Source organism: Corvus brachyrhynchos, unplaced genomic scaffold, assembly GCF_000691975.1.
Source record: "Corvus brachyrhynchos isolate BGI_N302 unplaced genomic scaffold, ASM69197v1 scaffold56, whole genome shotgun sequence".
Classification (NCBI taxonomy): domain Eukaryota; kingdom Metazoa; phylum Chordata; class Aves; order Passeriformes; family Corvidae; genus Corvus; species Corvus brachyrhynchos.
Genome location: NW_008238664.1, coordinates 7,345,514 through 7,362,202, shown reverse-complemented (window position 1 = coordinate 7,362,202; position 16,689 = coordinate 7,345,514). Strand labels below are relative to the sequence as shown.

The 16,689-nt window shown below is 44.1% G+C and overlaps 1 protein-coding gene and 1 long non-coding RNA gene across 3 annotated transcripts in view; one reads left to right on the top strand and one right to left on the bottom strand.

The window, feature by feature from the left end:
• Window positions 1-16,689, bottom strand: part of GSG1 (germ cell associated 1) — a 94,231-nt gene that overhangs the window by 59,342 nt on the left and 18,200 nt on the right. The gene's annotated exons all lie outside the window — the stretch shown is intronic.
• The window catches only part of LOC108447552, a 19,544-nt gene extending 2,855 nt beyond the window's left edge, over window positions 1-16,689 (top strand). Inside the window, exons 2-3 of the long non-coding RNA XR_001863176.1 lie at window positions 13,403-13,437; window positions 16,607-16,689. This is a non-coding gene — a long non-coding RNA (uncharacterized LOC108447552). The remainder of the gene's footprint in view (window positions 1-13,402; window positions 13,438-16,606) is intronic.

The window sequence follows — 16,689 nt, the reverse complement described above, 5'->3', positions numbered from 1 at the left end:
CACAGCCAGCCAGTAGAACCCTTTAAACCCTTCAACAGGGAGACAAAGAGAAGTTTTTTTTTTTTTTTTTTTTTTTTTTGCCATGTGTCTACCAGAAGATTTGCAATGACCTTGATGCAATAAGGGCAAAGTTTGTATTTGCAGTGCAGTAAATCCAGTGGTCCCTGTTGTATAATTGAGAAGCATGACTATAATACATATCACAGTGCCACTTAGGCCAACACACATGCTATAGATAAAAGTACTACTTGCTCAGAGAATCCACAATCAGGAAAATGAGCCCATTCTTAACTTTCTGCCAGTTTCAACTGTGTTGCACACATATCCAAATATCAGCAAAGCTTTTGTGCCATAGTAGAGTCAGATCTGTTTGGAATTCAAGTGGAAAACACTACATAGCCCTGCTTGTGTCATGCCAGATGGAGCTAAGAGAATAAATCTATGTCCCTATGTTGTAAATTTACGCTTTTCCCCAGAATCTCTGATTTGAGTGGGATTCAAGTAAAACGGAGCTCTTCTTTCATCATCTCACAGCTCTCTCTGTGAGAAGGTGCAATGGATGGGAAGCCAAAGACTCTGAGCCCTTGTTTCTTCTCTCTTTCACTGTCTGGAATTCCTGTTTATAACAGCATTCTTCATATGCATGGATTTACCTCAGCTTTCACAGTTCCACATCACCTACTTTACAAAAATCGAAAGCATGGCTGCAAAGTCATGTCCAGCAGGTCTGGAAAGAGAGATTTCTAGTATGAGACAGAGAAATTATACTGCCTCTGCTTTCTGGGTCTATGAAAACCTTATGTCTGATGGTTTCCAACAAGTAAAACAAGGCTACTATGTAAATGCCAAGACATATGTAGACTATGTAGACTTTCAAGACAGCCAGACTAACAGGCACAAAATAGGCACCACTTGACATTATTTAATCAAAAGCACCCTTCTCCCAGTCTGATCCCCAGCCCTTCCAGGGGTGGGCTGACTCATACATGCCTTGTCACACCCCCACCACATTGCTTCCCTGGGGACTGCATTCCTCTTGCTTCCCGGTGCTGCCACCTTACAGAGCTCCCACTGGTGTTCAAAGGGCAAAAGTCCTGCTTTAATGCTCAAAGCCATCAGCAATTATCTTGCAACACGTTTGCCACTTTTCTCTGTCACATGTGCACTCTGAGCTCCCACCAGTGTTGAAAGCTTCCAACAGCCCTTGCCTTTTCAAAGAGCACTGCAGACAGCCATTTACACTTTAAATAGACATTAAAATGAAGCCACCTGCATGCCTTCCAGTTCCCGAACTGCAGAGCAGAGCAATGGATAATGGAAGTGTACCAACACTTCAACAGTTTCCACTAGCAACTGCTGCAGAATAGCTTGATACCAACTTCAAATATGGACAGGAAATGGCTTTTGATATCAAATGCTAAGTTTCCACCCCACAAGAGTCTCTAAAAATAAACATTTTGTTCCTACCCATCCTTGATTTGATACCGAATGGGTTGTGGAAAGGGAGCAACCTCTAGAAACAGAAATAATAATAGAGGTACAGTTTTAATTAACTGATCCTATATTCTTCCCCTTTCTATTGGACCCCCTGCCTCATTCAGCACACAGAAGTGCTCTGTGGATGAGGCTATCCTCGTTATTCACTCTTGTGGCCGTATTTATCTGCACGCCAGCAGAGCACTGCACAGCATACGGAACTCTGCTTCCCTTCTGGGCTTTTCAATTTGCCTCATTATTATCACCATCAAGCCATTCCCAAACTCAAAAGGACTTTTGTCTTCCAGTCACCCCTACAAAACCAAACTATTATCACAGATATTTTAGAAACAGGGGAATTGATTCATAGGCAGATCACAGCTAAAAATCAGCAATGCTGACCATTAATTCTGGCCACCACTGTGGCCTCTAGACACAAAATAGTTCATGGCCACTGCTGAAAAATTGGGGGTGCGTGATGTCCTCAGCATCACATTCAGAGCTGATGGTAAAGGCAGAGAGAGAAGAGTGTATTTCTACAACCCACCGTAACGTTCTCAATACAGCTGGATGTATTAGTCTTCTTGCCTGCATAAGGAGGTTGAAGGAAGATTGCATGCCTCTACTTAAGCCACCAGTCACCTCATGTCCAGATTCCCAATCTGGGGAACACTAGGAAACCTCTCACCAATGTAAATCCTCTGGTTGGGTAACACAAGAACACAAAGACAAATGTCAAAAGGATCAATTAATCTTAGGTACCTCTGTCAAGACACTAATAGCCCTTGTATAAAAATCTCTATGCACTCAAAGCACAGCTCCCATAGGTTTCAGCTGCAGTGAGTTCTGCAAAGCAGACCCCAAGGGCTGCCTTCAGCCCCTTCCCTTCCCTGCAGTAAGTCATGTCTGCACAGATCTGCTTTAAACAATTGAGCACAAGCTCTGCCTTGGCTAAGGACCAAGTGCTGCACATTTGCATCCCAACCTTACGCCTTCTTGAGCATTGAGCCCATCCAGATGGCAGGGTGTATTCGAGGCTTAATGATCTGCTTTCCCTCCCCTCAGTACGGGCACAATAAATCACTGGCAAATCTTCCTGATGGTCTTTTAGAGGGAAGACAGATCAAACACATACAGTGAGTTTCAAAATACCAAGACCTCAGGAAAATTATGGTCTGCAACATTGGTGCAGAGCATGGATTCAACTGGATGACTTAAAATGCCTGCAATTAAGCTTTTCTTGCCAATCCATCCTTCCCAAGTCCCCATGCCCTGCACTTTCTCCTTCACCAGGCAAAGATTTTGCCAGAGTTGGCTTGCTTGCTCCACTCTTGGTCACCACAGTTCCCTGCCTGCTTCAAAGAAACGATCTTTTAGCAACAAAATTCAGACCAAAACTTTTGGAACAATCTCAAGAAGAGAAGCTAGAGTCTCGTCTGTTTGAAGATTGGGCGCTGCTCACCACAGAGGCTGCTGGAGACCTGGCTTTCAGGGCAGAATTTTATACACCCAAGTCATGACCAGGAGATGTATGTGGTCATGACATGAGACCCAGATGCAATTTCTGCCTACAGAGCACGGTGCAGGACACGGGGATCTGTTTACAGGACCAGACCTTAAACACAGAGAGAGATCCTAAGATATCATTACATGTGTCTGCATAAAAAGCTTTTCTATTTTGATGAGAGGGTGAAGTGGCACACACAAACTTCATCTCAGCAAATGGCCACAGCAGTCTGACTGCCCTCCACAACACCACACAGAAAGTTATGGCACATACAGGCATTCCTCTAAATTGTCCTGACAGCATTAAACAGACTTTATGTGGAGGTACCTCTGTGTCCAGCCTGGGGACCTCCACCTCATTCTCTTCACTAAGAAAAGGCTTTGCCCTTTGCAGTACTTACTGCCACTGATCTCTGACCTCTCCTAAAGCTGCTTCCACTCTGCCTGATGAGTGAGGTTCTGTGTTGAAGCACCATGTGCTCTTGTATTTAAAGATCAGTGAATTGTTTGGGATGCCAAAGCAGTAATTCAGTTTCACACCGAACTTTATTGTGACATTTCCTGGGTAATCAAATCTTTTTATCATCAAAAGACTGTTTTCCAGTGTGTAAAGTAGACTTTTAAGAAGAAATTCCCTGCTCTGGAGTTCACTGTGTTTCTGGCCACTTAAACTGGATCTGACAAATTGTTTGTATGCCTTAAGATAACCATCTTAAGTTATCTTAAGGTAACTACTTGTTATTTACTACTTGCATGGTAGTAAGCATGTAGTACATGTAGTATATGTAGTATACTCCATAAAATATAGATTTATCCACATGTGCATTCAAACAAAAGGTCAATGCTATTTCTCAAAGAATATGGAAGCAAAGGCAAGGGGCCAGTGAAATAATTTTCAGCTTTTAAGTGACAGACAATGGAAGTGATCCAGTCTTGCATCTCCTAATCTACTGGCAGATTGGCCGGGATTTGGATGCTAACGAAGAGATTCAGTACATGGGCCTGGTTTCAATTAATAAGCATGTGTCCATATGGCTCTGCGTGTGTATGTGTTCATACTGAGTATTCTTTCCTGTTAATGGGTGTTGCATAAGTACAAGCATGCATGTGTGTGCCTGTGAAGAGAGGTTCAGAGCTAATTTAAAAATGCCTAGCAGCACAGGCAAAATTCAGTGTTGACAACCAGAATGAAAGGTTTCTTCCGTGGCAGGAGATCAGACCCACATGGCAGCAGTGACCGCATCAAACATGGTATGCTGACCATGCAGGATCTGCCACTCTGTTGGGGCAGAGTGGCCACGGCTGATACTGGGACAAACCTCAGGCAGGGAGACAGAAGGACCAAATACAACCAAACCTGCTCCTGGCAGACACACCAGCCAGGCTGACCTGCTCTGTCTGCCATGCAAGGAGGCTGAGACTCACAGTGCCTACTGCTTTAAGTGGATGGTACCAGTCTCTCCTCGCAGTGACAGATCCTGCTGTTCTGCTACCCTGGACAGCCTGACTCCCAAGGAAATGTCCTGCTCTGCCCCTGCCTGCAGCCAGCCCACCTGCATGCATGTCAGGCCACACACATGCTTCAGATTTGTCAGCAAAGCACACGTCCGTGTGTCTTGTCCACAGCACTTGCTCCTCCTTTATCTTTTTTTCAAAAAACACTGTAGTTGTCAGATCAGTATCTGTCGACGGGTAGAAGGAGGAAGAGGCAAATGAGATAAAATACTTTGTACATGATAGGAAATTCATACCCAGCAATTTTAAAACTATTTGTGCATCCTTAAGCTTAATTTAATTCATCTCCCCCATACCATCTCAGTTTCTTAAGTTAGAATTGTTTCTGCAAATGACAGGCTAATTCAAAATTATGATTAACTACTGAGGTTGATGGTGACCATACAGGACCACAGACTCTCTTATTTTAGGGCTATCTTGACTTTTCAGCTCTACATTTCTTTCCCAAGATGCACTGTTCTAGCTAATGCTTACTTTAAGCTGGCACACATTCATACCTGTTATTATCAGTGCTTTAAGTACTCCTTCAAGCCCTTACCTCATTTTATTTCCAACAGCCACATGCACAGGGCTCAGGACCTGACAGTCCTGGCTTATCTGTGGATTCTAAAGAGCAAGACAGTAGCCTGATATCACCAGCTATTTTGGAAAGAGGATATTAGGACAAGATATTCCACAGGATCCAGCTGATTTCAGGGATGGCTCAACTGCTTGGAAACAAACCTGGGCCCAGAGATGCTAACCAGCTGTGGTTAGCTATGTGCAAGATGTTCATCCTTGCCCTGCCAAACCCTGGCAGCAGTGCAGCCATTGACTAGCCCACTTTTAATCCTAACCCTCTCTGCAGTAGATTTAACCAGTTTTCTAGCACCAGTTTTTAGCACTATGCATAAGCCATTTACTCCTGCCAATGCCAGCCCTTCTCCATCCTGGATGCAGCTGCAGTATGAGCACTTCAGCATGTGCTGCTCAAAACCATAGCCTTAGCTGTCACTCATCCTGCATCTGCAGCACATCAAACCATTTTAGACCTTTTATAAGTGGAGACATTCTCCACCTTCTACACTGAACGATTATTTTGGTGCCTTCTTCCAATGCAGAGATGATCCCCTGTGACAAACAGCAATGAAAGCCACAAAGGAATCCACAACCAAATGCTTACTCCAGATTTTTTTTTTTACACAAGCACTTGCAAGTATCTGAGTGCCTAAGAAATACTCTCTGCACTTTGCGTTAATTTTCCTGCCCAACTCCACGCCCACTTCATTTCCCCCCATTTAAATATACCTTGTATTATTATTTTCCCCTCACAATAACTCTAATTGTATAATTCACCTCTCAACCCCCAACCAGTGCTCAAACACAGCTTTAAGGGTTTTCATAAATCACAGTCTAGAGTATCCTGCAGTGCAATGACAGAGCTAAGTACGAACATAAGCTTTTCAGGGAACTGGTGTCTGAGAATGGGTCTACCCTGCCACAACACAACCCCCAGAAGCATTTTTGAGGCCAAGCCTCAACACCACGACCTTCACTGGACTGAAGAGCCTACTCTGAGGACTCCCAACTGCAAGTAATGAAAAGTAAGGGTTCTCAAGGGTCTCAGAGCCTTCTAGGACCCACAGGGTACATGTAGTCCAATTGACTCAAGCATCAAGCACTGCCTGGAGCCTCTCAATCTACCAACAAGTCTTCCAGAGGCAGCATCTCCATTTTCTCAGCCTCTCTGCAATACCTGGGAGCCCCTGTGCATAATGAGACTCTTCAAGCCCTCACAGTACAAGCAAGTCACCCAGTTGTCTCCTCTGTGAGAGCATGGTGCCTTGAGGGAAAGCAGTCAGCAAAGACCTCAGGACAGCTTGGCAAAGGGGCAACTGCCCACTCCTTCTGTGCCGTCCTCTTCTTCCACACTGTGAGTCACACTGGTGAGGAAGCTGCTGACAGGATGGGTTAATTCACCTATATGGATGAAGGTGACCAATGCCCATCTCCTCCCCAGGCAATCTGCAAGTGATCAAGAAAAGTGTCTTCAAGAGGAGCACTTTTCTCAGAGGGAAGGGACTTGGGAGGCTCCCAGGAGGGAGACTATTTCAGTGGTTGTGGCAGGTCATGGGGCTGAATGGAGAGAAGCCTACCAAGGGAGAAAAGGGCAGGAAAATAGTAGATGCTCAGCCGCTCACTCTGCAAGAGAAAACTGGTGTCTGCCCACTGCCTTTCAACAGGAGAACATTGACAGCTCAAGGAGACCTCCATGAGCAAAAACCACATCACATGCTCCTGAGATCCCAGCTCTGCTCAGGAGTAGTCCAGGCAGTGCACAGCCAGCGACATGAGACATGTTGGCCAAGAAGATAGGAGCAGAGGGTTAGGATCTAGGACAAGTGAAGTGAGAAATACCGAGAGGTATCTCAGAGCAGCAAAGCCAGGAATAAGACTGGGGACCAGAGCTGAGGAATGGCAAGAGGATTGGAGTGTTTTGTGGATGGGGTTAAATTCCAACACTCATTTATTTTAAAAGCCTTTTTATTTCCTTTTGATGATGGGATTCAATTACATGCCAAAATTAATATGCTAGGACAAGAGACAACAGATGGATACCAACCAGGACGGGAATAAGAAGAGACAAAGAAGCAATTCTGGTCACTCTGACAGATCATGAACTCAGCAGCCTCCTACCCACCCATATCCATTCATGGACACATCAAACTTTGTCCTCAGACTCTGGTTTTACTATTTCTAAGAGAATTTATTTCCTTGTTTTTTTTCCTCATCAGCATTTTTACTGTGTATTTACTCCAGATCTGTTAAGGACCAATTGCCCAAGGCCTCATGACTGCCAGGAAAGAGGAAGGAAGTTTTGTAGATGAACCAAGGGAGAGGTCAGAAAACCAGCTCAGAATTCATAAATAGCTGTGCTCCTGTATCCACAGCAGCCCACTCATGGCATGCCAGGCGTGCAGTCTGACCTGCAAGTAAATGGGGAATCCACGTGGCATCTAACACATCCACAGCTGATTTGAAGCTATAAATTTTCAAGTTCCAGCCTGACACAATGCTGGGACTTATCAGGAAAAAAAAAAAATAGCAAGCAATTCTTCCACCCTGGTGATTCATTCTTCTGTGTCTCAGACATCACAGAGATGAAGCCAACCGTACCTTTTCAAGCATTGTTTCCCTCAATTAAATAGAAACCTAGGCACCCACAGCAATGTCTGCTATCCTTTACAAAAGAGCTAACCACAGTAAATGCAAGTTTTCATCCTTGTAACATCTCTGAGTCCAATGCCAAGCATGTGATGGATTTAACTGGAGAGCATGAGGGACTTCAGGTCTGAAAAATAGAAATCATTTAACTGCATTGAAATCATTATCTTTATGGAAAGTAATGCAAGCTGATAATTTTGGTAAGGATGACAAATTCACTTCTTCCAGTGTAATTCATCCTAGGGAACCTGAGTGTACTTTCTGGATGCCAAACAGCAGCTACTATTAAATTTTTGCAAATGCCTTGACAAGCAATTAAAGTTATCAGAGCTCTTAGGAATTTCTTCCTCTAAGAGTATGAAATAACCCAAACATGTGGTATCATCAGTAACTTGCAAAGAGGGCAAGTACCCTCAGAAGAGAAAACTGTGATGCACCTCTACTTGAAACAGCACTCTACCTTCAAGTTTTAATGCGAAACCCAGGCACTAATAAAGCCGTCCACTCATTTTGCCTCAAATTTCAGTGGGACCAGGATATCAAGAAAGACATAACAGAAACTGAACTAGGAACAGAGGAGCAAAAACCTAGAGGAGTAAAGAGACTGAGGCATAAAGAAAAATAATAATGATTGTCTTTGCTTAGTTTTGAGAGGTAATAAATAAGTGAGGGCTGCAATAGATAAATATTAAAGGAAGTTGAAGGCAAAATTATTGCCTTGTGCAGGAAATGGAAGGGGATTCGATTATGATAGGGGTAGGTACAGTGAAATGTTTTCCACATGGCATCTAAATAATTTGTGGAATTTCTTGTTGGAAGATGTCATTCAGGCTAAGAATTTAGCAAAATATAGAACAGGATTCATGCATCTTGTAATGGATGGGAATTTTTAGGAGCTTTGTGTGTATTGCAGGGTATAAAAACCAGATTCCAAGTGGCAGGGATTAAGCAGAAATATCCCTCCAGGAAGGTTATCCTTGAACAATGTCTTTTGGGATGCTCCCATTTCCCCTGAATTGCTACACACAAGCCAGAGGTAGCTTACCTCACCCTGATCTCATCTAGAGGATAATTCCAGAGAAGTGTTATCACAGCTGAATGCAGGAATTGCATGCTATTTAATCCGAGCCCATTGGAAATGCCTGGCAGCATCTCAGGCTTCACTGTTAGGAGATCAATTATTACATCAATAAAAGGAATTAAAAGCTTTGTCAGAAAACCATCATAAGTGTGACTGCCCTAAAACATACACAGGCCAAATCCTCTGTTGTTGCTCAGCTGGAAGAGGGCCCTCCCCCCACCCCTGCCCCAGTTCCATGCAGCAGAAGGAGGGAAGCAGATTACAAAGAGCAATTCCTCGCTGTACCCCAGGTGAAAGTAGCACTTTCCCCCAGTTCCAGATATGTCAGTCGAAAAGTTCCTCCTGGGCTGATTTGCAATGACCTACAGAGACACATATGTGAATGCAGTTAAGTGGTGACCTCAGTGTCACACACTAAGAGCAGCAGTCGCAGCATAATGGCTTAAAGCTATAGCACAGTTTATTGAACACAGAGAGGCTCTGCCTGCCTGGTGGGAGCCGCGCTGGCAGCACTACAGTTGTTCCAGCAGCCCTTGGTCCTGCAGCAGCTGGGAGAGCAGAGCTAAGGGTGACAGAGATCACTTTGAAGATAGGTACCCAGCTTTTCTCATCAGTGTGAGAAAATGAGATCGTGCCTGGCTATAGGGGAAGAGAGGGAGGGAAAGGAGCTTTTTTCATGAGTTGGATCCTGAAGTTTTGATTCATGGGAAAGGAACATACATCATGGGGATGAGGCTACTATCTCCAAATATAAGGCAATTTGCCTTTGGGATGCAATTTACAGTACTTCTGCAGACTCCAGTTGAAAAACTCAGTGGCACACTAGCCCCTAATTCCAGACAACAGTGCTAGAGGACTTGCACAAGCCTCTTCTGCATCTCATAAATTAGCACAGATCATCTCAGTTGCTGCAAATTGCATAACTCAGTGCACTCAGCTCCGATAGGAGTCTGTAGTGCTTCACTAGCCTTGTTCCTCCCCCTCCTTGCCTGCCTCTCTCACATGTGCATGCTCACGCTGAGGAGAACAAGTTTCCATCTCTGAGTGAAAGGTGACATCTCTTCTCTTCAGGAGGGTTTTCAGCAAGTTGGCAATTTAATCTAGGCTGTCAGAGTTCTCCTGCCATCCAATGGCTTGACTTGGCTACCTATGGCTCTGTAGTGCTTCAAAGTCCTTTGTTCTGCAGGGATTTGATTTTTATTCTCTCTGAGACTGGAAAAGAAAAAACCTTTTTTTAGCATATATCAGGGGCTGGTTTAGGAGACTAAAACAATGCAAGGCCATCAGTTCAAACCAAGCCATATCATTGTGAAAATGCTAATGAGCCTGTGATAGGAAGGGAACTCTCCTGATACAAATTATTGGATCACAGAAGGGCCATCAAGTCCATCAACTTTGCACTATGTCACAGACAGGATCCTAATGTCATCTACTGTATCACCCATACCTCTCAACCAAAGCTAGATCAGGCCCAGATCTGCTTGCCTTGCAATATCATGCTATCATCAAATTGATTAACTATTCAATTGTCTCAGCAGCCTGGCAGGGCAGATAATGACTATTATTGCTGTTCAATGCAGGAGAGAAATTGTGACTGAGAAATCACTTAGATAACAATCAAGACAGTGATCTGAGAACAGCCTGGCTCCCAGGTGTCCTCCTAACCCCTATAGCTTTCACTTAGCAACAAAATGAAGACTCAGCCCATGTTATAAGGAAATTTATACAAACTATCTGCCAGAGTGAAATTTCATAAATGACCATAGTATTTCTTTTACCCACTTATGTGCAAATTGACAGCATTTCAGTAATCAGATTGGGGTGGTGCCCGTCCAGAAAGCAAGCAATCCAAATCTGCTGCAGTTCTCAACATGATGACAGGAACATCAGGTTGACCCCAAGTCCGCAGCAAGTTCTCCTCTCTAGCTGCTCCTTGGCTGGCCTTGGACACATGGCATCATTCATATTCCATCCTGCAAGGAGCTCACTGCCAGCACCCCAAAGGGACTGCATGGTCACCTTGCCACCAAAGATAAGAAGGTCTAAGTTTATTTGAACCTCCTGGGAAGAGGTTTTTAAGATCCCCTGGGTATGTATGCGCATGAACACACACACACACTAAAGCTTACTGCATGTTCAATACCAAAAAGATCACATATGCCCTCTCAAGCAGTATTTGCTCTTTTCCCCCTTGTAAGTCAGACTTTCTTTCCTTCCAAGCTGACTCTTGCCTCTTCCTCACAAGAGACAGCTGCCTCCTTCCCCAGCTGGGAAAAAAGGAACTCGTTGTTTCCTTCTGGATTTCCACTGCTTGTTGTCTTTCACTGTCCAGTCCAGCCCATGAATCACAGCCCCACTCATTCAGAAGAAGATAGTTTCTTCCAGGTTTCTGGGATGTGCTGGGAACACAGAGATGAGAGATCCTGCATGACAGACATCTTGAGAGGAGTGTTTACATCATAATTGTAGTCAATGATTTCTTAAAGTAGAGCAGCTCCTGTTCTCCAGATGGATCTGCAGAGATGATATCCATTGTGTCTTTTAGACTGTGGTTGTGTCAAAGTCTGACAACAGCATGAAAAAGGTTTGGTTTTCAGATGCAAAAAGAGAGGTCCTCCATAACTTGATATTACAAGGATCAGCACACCAGGAGAGCAAGATGTGAGTCTAACCCAGGGGAACTGACTTCTGATTGTGACATCTTTCAGAAGCATGACACCAGAAGAGATGTCCCTCTGGTCTAACCAAGCACAGCCAATTTTTTTGTTCTTAAGAGTCTGAAGAAACCAGACAGGCAGTGGTGCTGCTACAGCTAAAGTGCTTAAGAAGAAAAGGCTGAAGGAAAGGTGGCATCTAGAAAATGCAGCAGAACTGCATGGCTCTTCATGTATCCTTCCTCTCCCCTTTCACCACTTCCCCTGTTCTACTCCAGAGACTCAGCCACCCTTGGAGAGCTGTTAAAATTTGCTTCTGAGATGGAGGTTTAAAAGGAAGCCCTTTGGCAAAGTAAATGTTTCGGTACTTGATAATTTGAAATTAATTCTAACTCAAAAACACTCCCTGGATTTTCTTTAAATGCACAGCAAAAGCTTCCATCAGTTTCCATTGCCTGCAGAGTAAATATGGCACTTCTCAGGCCAAGCCAATTTTCCAAGTAAACATTACTGGGCAACTGAACAATACCATCCTTAATAGAAAGAACTGATGAAAATGCGTGGGAAAACTATTCTTAAAATGTTACACCAACATTTGCAAAACTCCCCCTTAAAAACACACACACACAAAATGAGTCTTACAAATGGCCATATGCATTTGGATAAAAATCAGAAAATTTAAACAAAATGTTCAGTGACCACCAGAGGGCTTTGTATATATGTGATAAATGACCAGCTGAAATTGACTCCTTAATTCATACCAAAATGACTGTGTATGCTGAATACCAGGCAAGTCTCCCCATTCATTGCATTTCCTCCTGTGCAACTAAGCAAGCAAACAAACAAACAAACAGATGAAAAAACTGTTCTCAATGGTTTTCCTTGGAGAAAATGCCCATGAACACTGCCCTGGTAGTACGGCTGCTGCCTCCATGCCTTCACAGTCAGGACAAGCCACCTCATCATCACAGACCGAATATCAGAAAACAAGACGCTTTAGAAAACATTAAGGGGTGGAGGGTGGAGTAGGGGGAGAATAAAGCAAATAAAGAGAAAAGAGAATGCTTCCTTGGGAGAGCATCGGTTACGCAATATGCGCAGCATCTGTCAACAATTCCCAAGGGTGCTGTATGTAGACACACCCATTCACCAGGGGGCTGGGGGGTGATTGTGATCACAGATGCTCTGAATCTGGGTAAAGACATAGGTCATAGAATCATGGAACCATTTAGGTTGGAAAAAAACCTCAAGATCTTTCTCCAGCACGGCAGCATTTAGACCCCTTGCTGAATGCCAGCAGCAATAATCTCAATGCATAGCATACAACAGAAATAGCTCTTTTCCAAACCCAGGGGACACCTGCACTTTGCTGAAGCAGGTAATGTTGTTTGGGCTGGTTTGGAGTAGCTTTTATTTGACTCTTGCATCTTCCAAGGATACAAATTCACCCCCTGAAAAGCCCAAGGGATGTGTAACTAAATCAACTAATCTGGAGAAACAGAGAGTTATGCAGTACTACATGCTGCTTGGGAACCATACAAGGATCAATGAGATGCTCCTAAGGGATTATGTCTTTTACCTCTCAGTGATTCTGACACTCACCTTAGAGAGGTGGCATCTAATCTTTAAAATGCTGACAACTGAGGTCTCAGGGTGAAACTCAGCCACATGCTGAACAGCAAAAAACCTTACTGGTGCACATCCTACCAGCCGCTATGACTGAGGATGGTGAAGAGAGAACAAAACCACCATGGGAATGGCCACTAACCAGGAGCCTCTACATTATCTGATTAAGTGAATGCTTAATGCTGTGCTTTCTCCCAACTTTTCCAACCAGAGCCATGCCCCTGTATCAGCTGGTAAGTGCCAAATGTGGAGAAGACACAGAGAAAGGGGAGTAGTTTGCATTATCATATTACCTTAGGCACACATATTTTTCTGAATCTGATTTGTATCTAAATTACAGGTGCTGAGCCTAAGATGTCCAGCAGTCCAGAGAAGGTGAGATTATTCAGCCACCATTCATGTGAATTGACTCCACTCTGTCTCAGTTACTACAAACTGTAGTACACTCATCTAGGAATCTTGTCAGAACCCAGCACTGGGTAAAGTTAAGGTACATACACTGCTACAAGTCTATAACCTGTGGGGCTGCATGAATCAGCAGCACAGAGGAGTCTTCCAGTTTGATCTGCTTCAAAGCAAGTGTCTACCTATACTTCCAAGAAAGGATCGAAGAGCCCACAAGGCAATAAACTCAGGAGGCATCTTGCATAGATAGCCAGCAGATTTCTATTCTTAGAATGATTCTAGCATGAAATGTTTCCCAGTTTGTCTTGCTGATAAAGGTAGTTCTTAAAACTGGACATGATGAAAGATGCCATCACAGAAAAAGTGTTACCTAGGATGCCCAAGGGGAGTACAATCAGTGCGTGTGAACACAGCATGTGTCACAGTGTATAAGCAAACAACAGCATTATGCTCATGAGCAATGTCTCATTGAGAAGCCAAGCAATATCTCCTGGAGTAGCCAAGCTTCAGTTATGCACACTCAAGGGGCATGGAGACTCAAGGGGTATGGAGCATACTGATGACTGCATTTACCAGTGAGGACTTTTTTGGAAATGTCCAAATGACATAAATATTTCATTTCCTTTCTCAAAAGCGAACTAGACCTGTGAGGTAACATTCATCACATTAATATTAGGTCCCTAATAATTAGGCATCTGGGCAAAACTACTCATTTGGGTTCCCTCTGTAGCAAAAAAGGGAGAAACAGAAACATCCAGAGGGCAATTCAGTGGGTCTGATCACAAAACAGACAAGAAGGGGGCAGTACTACTTGCTCTGTGCTCTGTGAGATGGAGGTATATCTCGTTACAGCATGACCTCACTGAATCATGCTGTTGATTTATGTTTCTCTCCCTGACTGCAAAAGGACCCCAAATGACAAACTGTGCTTAAATGCTTAACTTTTCCATGAGTAAAGTTGAACGAGATGAATCCACCTTCCCTTTCTATCAGTGTGTTAAAATATTTCGCTATAAAAGAAACAGAAGCAGCTATTCTAGAAAAGAGGTTTCAAGAGATTCTAAGAAAAATCCTCCCTTTAGTGGTTTTGAAAATGAAATGAGAATAATAGATATTTCAACTGTTCTGGCATGAAAAGGTGTTAACAGTATGGCACTTTTAAAGAACTCTGAGATGACAAGACTGATTTTCCAGAAGTAATTCTTCAGTTTCATTTTTGAAAATTCCCTGCAGAGGAAAAATCAGAAATACTGCTTTTCATTCCCACTCACCAGGAAAGATGTCAAGAAGCCCATCAACTTTGGTAAAGCCAGAGCTTCCAAGCCCCAGAAAACTAAAAGCCTACAGCCATCACTATCACAGCACAAAGGCAGCTCCTTAGGAGGAATTATTATGCAAGTCCACTGTTGAACTGGGCTGTTTGTTTACATATGAGACATGGCAGACACCTTGCAACAAGCAAAAAGAGCCAATGCTAACTAATTTACCCTAAGGAGGCAAGAGTAGTGGTCAGCAGGTTGAATTCAACCATGGAGGTCTCCAGGAAATCTCCAGGTACTGGAGATGCCACAAGCAATACTAGCAGAACAGAAACAGACATAGGATGACCATATGTCCAAGCAGAACCAGTCTGCAGCTCCTGAGTACTCCTGGGTGCACCTATCCATCTCCCATAAAATTCTTAGGAAATTTCTTGCTTTGTCTTCATTCTGTGGGGAAAAAAAAAAAAGGCTTCTTGCTGGAAAAAGCAAATCTATAATTAAGGTAACTAGAAGAAGGAACAACTTAAAGAATGGCTGCTTGAAAGACTAAGTGAAAAATGCCTCTCAGCAACAAGCAAGATTTACCCTGGAAGGAAGGGAAGAAACTTGTCCCTCTGGATGCTTTCCCTGCAGCCAAGGTTGCACAGAAAGGGGTTAAAGAAAACTTACCGTTCTGTATGTCAGGTACTGCCTCGGGGGCATGGCTGGGAGCTGGAGAGCAGAGGACAGGTGAAGGGGACAGCAGCACAATGCTCCTCTATTGCCGCGTGTCCTGACTCCCAACAACCCGATCTGAGGTCTGGGCTAGTCTGCCCTCATGCTCCTGACAGCGAGGCAGACAAAGAGGCACCTAAAGGCAGTGCTTCAGTGGGTGTTGAAGTCCACTCCTGACAGCACCACCTCCTGTGTGCTAAGGTTTGGCTCTCTCTTCAGGGGGAAGTACCCAGATTTTTGTTAAGAGTGTAACAAAATGACAGGAGAAAAGCCCTCCAACATCTCATATTATTGTAATGGGAGAAGAGACTGGTTATAGCTTCCTTTAGTCAGTTCTGGATTTTCTTGTGAATGACATTGGTTTTTAATGGGAAATGGATGCTTACATGACAATTCATACTCTTACCCTTCCACAACACATCCATGTGGATCCACTGTGCCACACGTCTCCAGTCTAAACCCACATTCCCTTCTACCCCTGTACAGGCATCATGGAGAACAAATGTGCCAGAAACATGAGGCCCCCTCCTTATGCCCTTTCAAAGGAGCATCTGACCTGAAGAGCCAAGGCTGAGGTTTCCTTTAAATATCCCTATTCCTATCAGTATCCAGAACCTCTCCAGTGTCATTGCTCAGTCCACCCTACAACACAGAGCAGCTGAATGTCCTTCAGAGGGGACACAAAGGATGTGTGAAAACACCTTCCTGGTTTCAACAGTTCAGCACCCGAGGTTTCTGCCTGTACCAAAGAGCCAACACTCCTCCCTTCTCTCTCTTCCACCTTCTTCCTAGAGAAAACCTCCATATGCTACTGCAAAGTTAGGACTGATACTGCATAGAAAGAAGAGTCAGAGGGACAGCACACATGGCCAAACTCAGGTGCTGCTTCACTCTTCTAACAGAGGATGGAAAAAGCCACTACATGCAGCACAGTCCCCATAGCACAGGTCCTGCTGCAGCACCCTGTTGGCTGGGACAGTGTCTCCAGCCCCTGCCAGCGGAGGTGACAACAGGTAGGAAACCACGACAGACTGCCATGTCCCCTCTCTGTCCCCATTCTCTCGTCCCTGAAATCCAACCTGGTGCATCCTGGGGGAAGCCCCATCTGCTTCTCATTCCAGACCATGTCATGTCATAATTATTCCTAATTATGCCTCATTTAGCTTGATAGGTACCAGATTGAGAAGGATGGCCTAGTGAGAGAGAGCATCTTGGACGGCCGCGGCGGCGAGGCGCAGCCGGGGGA